General features: G+C 38.9%; 1 protein-coding gene across 3 annotated transcripts in view; it reads right to left on the reverse strand.

The window, feature by feature from the left end:
• Positions 1 to 6,859, reverse strand: part of DTNA (dystrobrevin alpha) — a 238,541-nt gene extending 231,682 nt beyond the window's left edge. Inside the window, exon 1 of one of the 3 annotated variants that reach the window (XM_075826277.1) lies at positions 6,697 to 6,859. The gene's annotated coding sequence lies outside the window, so the exon portion shown is untranslated. The other 2 variants (XM_075826275.1, XM_075826276.1) reach the window with 2 other exon arrangements.
• Positions 6,860 to 7,241: the final 382 nt, after the last annotated feature.

Genomic DNA, 7,241 nt, shown 5'->3' on the forward strand with positions numbered 1-7,241 from the left:
TGGCCAGATGTTTGTAGGCGTATTAGAGCAGTTTTTTCAGGCGTAATTCGAGCCGTAAAACGCCCGAATTATGTCTGAAAATAGGCCGTGTGAACATACCCTAAGGGTATGTGCACACGTAGTGTTTTCAGGCATATTTCTAAGCATTTACGCCTCGAAAAACGCCTGAAAATACGGAAGCAGTTTTTTACGCCTCGTTTTCCAAAAACAGCACGTAAAAAGACGCCCACAAAAAGAAGTGCATGTCACTTTTTGGGACGTTTTTGGAGTCGTTTTTCATGGACTATAGAAAAACAGCTCCAAAAACGGCCATAAAAAACACCACGAAAGTCGCAAATGTGACTTCAAAATGCCTAAAAATCAGGAGCTGAAAACAGCTCCGTATTTTCAGACAGTTTTTAGTAAGCGAGTGAACATACCCTAACTGATTTCTACTGATTTTGAGAACAAAACGTAGTGGTTTCTACATATCTACCCTTTGCTTCTATAGCGCATCACAATATTTCTTGCTATAGAAAGAAATATGCTCATATATACTATATATGAGTTTGATATTTCCACTGGACACCCAAATCACAATGGCTGCTCCGATGCTACCTTTAACTGAACAACTCTCTGCACTTCCCAACTTAGGCCCCTTTTACACCCTTTTTCGATATTAAAAAAATTTATCCAAACGAGATGTCTACTTTTGGCATATATTTGATAGGTAAAGATCTGGATTTTTTTTGTTGATGTATGGAGCAACCTAAGCATGCTACACTATTCCATAAAGCAAAAACACTATATGCTGCAGTATATGTTTTTATCGTACAATAAAAGGCACACGTATGCCACTATATGCCACACAGTTTCATACATGTTCTTTCGTGGAAGAAAACCAAAACCTTTGACTCAACTGTATAGTTATAAACATGATGTGAAAAGGGAATTGAAAGTATTTTCCAGGCTTTAAAAAACATTATGAATGTCTTAAATATAAAAAAAAAGTATTTATTCACCTTTTAAACCACCTTCCGCCGTTACCACATCAATGATTGCATGGTACATCACCCATCTTTGTTTACACCACTGCGACAATGACATGTCATCAGGACACGTGACCATGGCAGCCAATCACTGTCCTGCAGCGGTGACGTCAGTCATATTTTATTTTTGAACAGCTTTCACGAGCCTGGAAAATCTCATTAAAGGGGTATTACCATCTTAGATATTTATGGCATGTCAACAGGATATGCCATAAATGTCTGATAGATGCGGGTCTCAGCTCTGGGAACCGCACCTATACTGAGAACGTGGGTCACCATATCCCTATTTCGTCTGATGTGTCGGAGGTTGGCCGCAGATTCCAGATGGGGGCTAGTGGAGAAAGGCCATCTGTTTCCATTCTACTCTACGGGAGTTATGGAAATAGCCGAGCAGCGCTTTTGATGGCATTTTTTTATTTAGTGTCATTGAGTATATGCATTTTTTATTGAAAATATGAAGTCCTACAGAGAAACCTATGAGAAAAACGCCATAGCTGAAACATACTGTGTTTTGAAAAAAACATCACTGACCCAAAAAACAGCACAAAAACACCACAAACAGAAATGCTTTGCATGTAGCCTTTTCAATAATTCACAATAAAATTTAGATTGACATCTGCCGCAATGCGTTTTACCTAAAAATATGCAGTTAAAAATGCCACTGAAAACGCCATTAAAAAAGCAGAAAAATGCTGAGTGTGAATCCAGCCTAAAGGACCTTTTCTTTTTCAGAAATAGCGCCACATCTAACCAATGGCCATGTGTGGTATTGCAACTCATCCCAATTCATGCAAAAATGGCTGAACTGCAATATGAGAGACAGCCTATGTACAGACTTATCACTGTTTTTGGAGAGAAAAAAATGGTACCCTACCTAATCCTGTATAATCCTTTTTGGGGTGTGGGAATGGGATTAGTTCTCACAGATATAGACCATTCATACAGCTGTGAGAATGAAGACTATCTTCTATCAAAACCGACTTGATAAGACTTTTAGTACAAATGATTTGTTTCGTAACACAAACACAGCTCAACCCCAATTTGTGAACATCTCACGTCTCACACCTTTACTGACGTTATTATGAATACAACACCGGCTTGTACCGCACTATTCGGTGTAATGAACAAAACTGCATTGTCTGCTCAAAGTCATGTCCGTGTGAAAAAAGCATACTTCAGGGATGAAGTCTCATTATACACAAGTACATACAGTAATTGTGCGAGTAGCATGACAAGACATTATACACTGCCCACTAGCGCTCCTGTTCTCTTATATGACAGGTGATACCTCCACCCCCACCAAAGCATTGAGCCCAGGATGCCACTGCAACATCAGCACTTACCATTGCTTCTCCAGTGTAGATAGCCGCCGATAAGAAGCAGAAAGAGAGCAGGATGGTAATCCTGGTTATACAAGCAGCGATATCAGAAAATGCCAACACAAACTCCTATACAAATCTATACACGAGATTGCAGAGGAACAGGAGCTGCCGCTGATGTAATACACACCACCCATTCTCATTTTTACACTGACGTCACCTGCATTTAGCCCAGTGTGATGCCAGTAGTAGGAGACTACACGTACATAGCCTCATAGGCAATACTGTAGAGTGACTGCACTTCCATAGCCTCATGAGCGTCATATACACATCCATCCACAATACAATCATTAAATATGTACCATCATATACATAGGAGCTGGCCTAATAGTCAATACTGGGGGGTGATTAGACACAGTACACAGCCATGACCATCCTACATTGTTTACATAAATGTGCAGTTCAATTTAGAATATAAAAATTACACAAATGTACAAAAAGGTGTATGAACAGAATGAATTAGAAAGACATACATTCACCAACTCACATAACGTAATATAGTGATTACACCTCTATACCTACACATTCATAATACAAGTGTATATAGTGCATAGCCATATAGAGTAAACACAGTGTATAGTGATATGTACACACATCTATAGTACAATGATTACACAGTGTATAGTGATATGTACACACATTATAGTACAATGATTACACACAGTGTATAGTGATATGTACACACATCTATAGTACAAGGATTACACACCGTGTATAGTGATATGTACACACATCTATAGTACAATGATTACACAGTGTATAGTGATATGTACACACATTATAGTACAATGATTACACACAGTGTATAGTGATATGTACACACATCTATAGTACAAGGATTACACACAGTGTATAGTGATATGTACACACATCTATAATACAATGATTACACACAGTGTATAGTGATATGTACACACATCTATAGTACAATGATTACACACAGTGTATGGTGATATACAATGATTACACACAGTGTATAGTGATATGTACACACATCTATAGTACAATGATTACACAGTGTATAGTGATATGTACACACATCTATAGTACAATGATTACACAGTGTATAGTGATATGTACACACATCTATAGTACAATGATTACACACAGTGTATAGTGATATGTACACACATCTATAGTACAATGATTACACACAGTGTATAGTGATATGTACACACATCTATAGTACAAGGATTACACACAGTGTATAGTGATATGTACACACATCTATAATACAATGATTACACACAGTGTATAGTGATATGTACACACATCTATAGTACAATGATTACACACAGTGTATAGTGATATGTACACACATCTATAGTACAATGATTACACACAGTGTATAGTGATATGTACACACATCTATAATACAATTATTACACACAGTGTATAGTGATATGTACACACATCTATAATACAATGATTACACAGTGTATAGTGATATGTACACACATCTATAATACAATGATTACACACAGTGTATAGTGATATGTACACACATCTATAATACAATGATTACACACAGTGTATAGTGATATGTACACACATCTATAGTACAATGATTACACACAGTGTATGGTGATATGTACACACATCTATAATACAATGATTACACAGTGTATAGTGATATGTACACACATCTATAATACAATGATTACACAGTGTATAGTGATATGTACACACATCTATAGTACAATGATTACACACAGTGTATAGTGATACATACACACATCTATAGTACAATGATTACACACAGTGTATGGTGATATACAATGATTACACACAGTGTATAGTGATATGTACACACATCTATAGTACAATGATTACACACAGTGTATGGGGATATGTACACACATCTATAGTACAATGATTACACACAGTGTATAGTGATATGTACACACATCTATAGTACAATGATTACACACAGTGTATAGTGATATGTACACACATTATAGTACAATGATTACACACAGTGTATAGTGATATGTACACACATCTATAGTACAAGGATTACACACAGTGTATGGTGATATGTACACACATCTATAGTACAATGATTACACACAGTGTATGGTGATATGTACACACATCTATAATACAATGATTACACACAGTGTATGGTGATATGTACACACATCTATAGTATAATGATTACACACAGTGTATAGTGATATGTACACACATCTATAATACAATGATTACACACAGTGTATGGTGATATGTACACACATCTATAGTATAATGATTACACACAGTGTATAGTGATATGTACACACATTATAGTACAATGATTACACACAGTGTATAGTGATATGTACACACATCTATAGTATAATGATTACACACAGTGTATAGTGATATGTACACACATCTATAATACAATTATTACACACAGTGTATGGTGATATGTACACACATCTATAGTACAATGATTACACACAGTGTATAGTGACGTGTACACACATCTATAATACAATTATTACACACAGTGTATAGTGATATGTACACACATCTATAGTACAATGATTACACACAGTGTATAGTGATATGTACACACATCTATAGTACAATGATTACACACAGTGTATAGTGATATGTACACACATCTATAGTACAATGATTACACACAGTGTATAGTGATATGTACACACATCTATAGTACAATGATTACACACAGTGTATAGTGATATGTACACACATCTATAGTACAATGATTACACATAGTGTATGGTGATATACAATGATTACACACAGTGTATAGTGACGTGTACACATCTATAGTACAATGATTACACACAGTGTATAGTGATATGTACACACATCTATAATACAATTATTACACACAGTGTATAGTGATATGTACACACATCTATAGTACAATGTTTAGTGTATAGTGATATGTACACACATCTATAGTACAATGATTACACACAGTGTATAGTGACGTGTACACATCTATAGTACAATGATTACACACAGTGTATAGTGATATGTACACACATCTATAATACAATTATTACACACAGTGTATAGTGATATGTACACACATCTATAGTACAATGTTTACAGTGTATAGTGATATGTACACACATCTATAGTACAATGATTACACACAGTGTATAGTGATATGTACACACATCTATAATACAATTATTACACACAGGACCAGGCAGGGCACAGCAGGGTGAGCCCCCACACTGTATGTCTGACACATTATAGAGCATGGTGAGCCCCCACACTGTATGTCTGACACATTATAGAGCATGGTGAGCCCCCATACTGTATGTCTGACACATTATAGAGCAGGGTGAGCCCCCATACTGTATGTCTGACCTTATAGAGCAGGGTGAGCCCCCATACTGTATGTCTGACACATTATAGAGCAGGGTGAGCCCCCATACTGTATGTCTGACACATTATAGAGCATGGTGAGCCCCCATACTGTATGTCTGACACATTATAGAGCAGGGTGAGCCCCCATACTGTATGTCTGACATTATAGAGCAGGGTGAGCCCCCACACTGTATGTCTGACACATTATAGAGCAGGGTGAGTCACACAGTGCAGCATGATCCGCAGGCTAGGATGGGCTGTGGAATAATGTCTATATACGGTCTGGATAATAAAGGATGTCATGCTGGAGTTTAACACTAGGCTTGCAGGGCACCGGCAGTTCCAGGGGGGCATTGGGAGGACATGGAGCAGGGGGCACAAGTCCCTGTCCTCACATACTCCCAAGTGTAACACTGACCCCCGGACTCATCATGGCTGCATTATTTACCTCATTAGATCGGGATGCCCTGCACAGGGCGTGCGGTGGCCATAACCTACACTGCACGCATAGTATAGCGGCTGCAGGGGGTGAGTAACCCTACACCACCATGACAATAAGGCAATGTATGAGCGGCCATTCTCACACACCGAAGATGCTGCAGACGTGAGGAGGTGCTGGAGGCAGCAAGTACCACCGAGCGGCTCCCAACCCCCCGCCCGCTCTGCGCTGTGCACCTGTGAGGTAATGTGCAGGAAGGTCACCGTGTAATGTGCGCTCCTTACCGCTCAGGGGACGCCGCAGACCCCGCTCCCGGAACATGCTGTGCACGTCTGGAGAGGACACTCAGGCTTCACGCCTCCTAATCCAATTGTCAGGGCTCGGAACCAGCAGCGCCGCCAATGCTGCTGCTCTTCTCTGTTTACTTTGCCTATTGCATCGCCCTCCCCGCTGCGGTCTCTGCGTCTCCCAAGCCGGCTGCCAGAGTACGTCATACTATGTGTAGCCTCACCTTGCTATTCACCAACGCGTCTTACGCACAGTGCGCTGCCGTCTGCAGGCTGCTCTGCCTTCTCCTCGCCACCCAATGGAGAGTGCCGCCGCTGCTGGTGCTCGGGATACTGGAGCATGAGAGCATCTTTGTGGTGTCTTGTCAGCTGAGAATCACTCCAGAGGATTCCCCGGCATCACAGTATACACGCTGCTCTGCCACCACATGTGTCTCTGTTCATTCATGTAACAATAGAGCAGTATATTCCATTTTTTTGGGAGCTAAGGTGACCAAAAAACAGCCATTTTGGTGTTTTAAAAAAAAAAAAAAAATGACGGTGTCATCAACTCTGCAGGATAAATAATGTTATATCATAGTATTTCTGACTTTTACAGACGCAGTTTATTTTTTTTTGAAGTATTTTTTACGTTATTTTGGGGGAAGAATGAATTTTTTTAACTTTTTATTATTTTTTGTACATTACTAAAAAAGTATGTACCGTACTTATATATTGCAGTATATTGTGATATTTACTGGCTCCTAGTAAGGCCTGCCTCAGAACTTTT

Source organism: Rhinoderma darwinii, chromosome 5, assembly GCF_050947455.1.
Source record: "Rhinoderma darwinii isolate aRhiDar2 chromosome 5, aRhiDar2.hap1, whole genome shotgun sequence".
In the NCBI taxonomy this organism is placed as follows: Eukaryota; Metazoa; Chordata; class Amphibia; order Anura; family Rhinodermatidae; genus Rhinoderma; species Rhinoderma darwinii.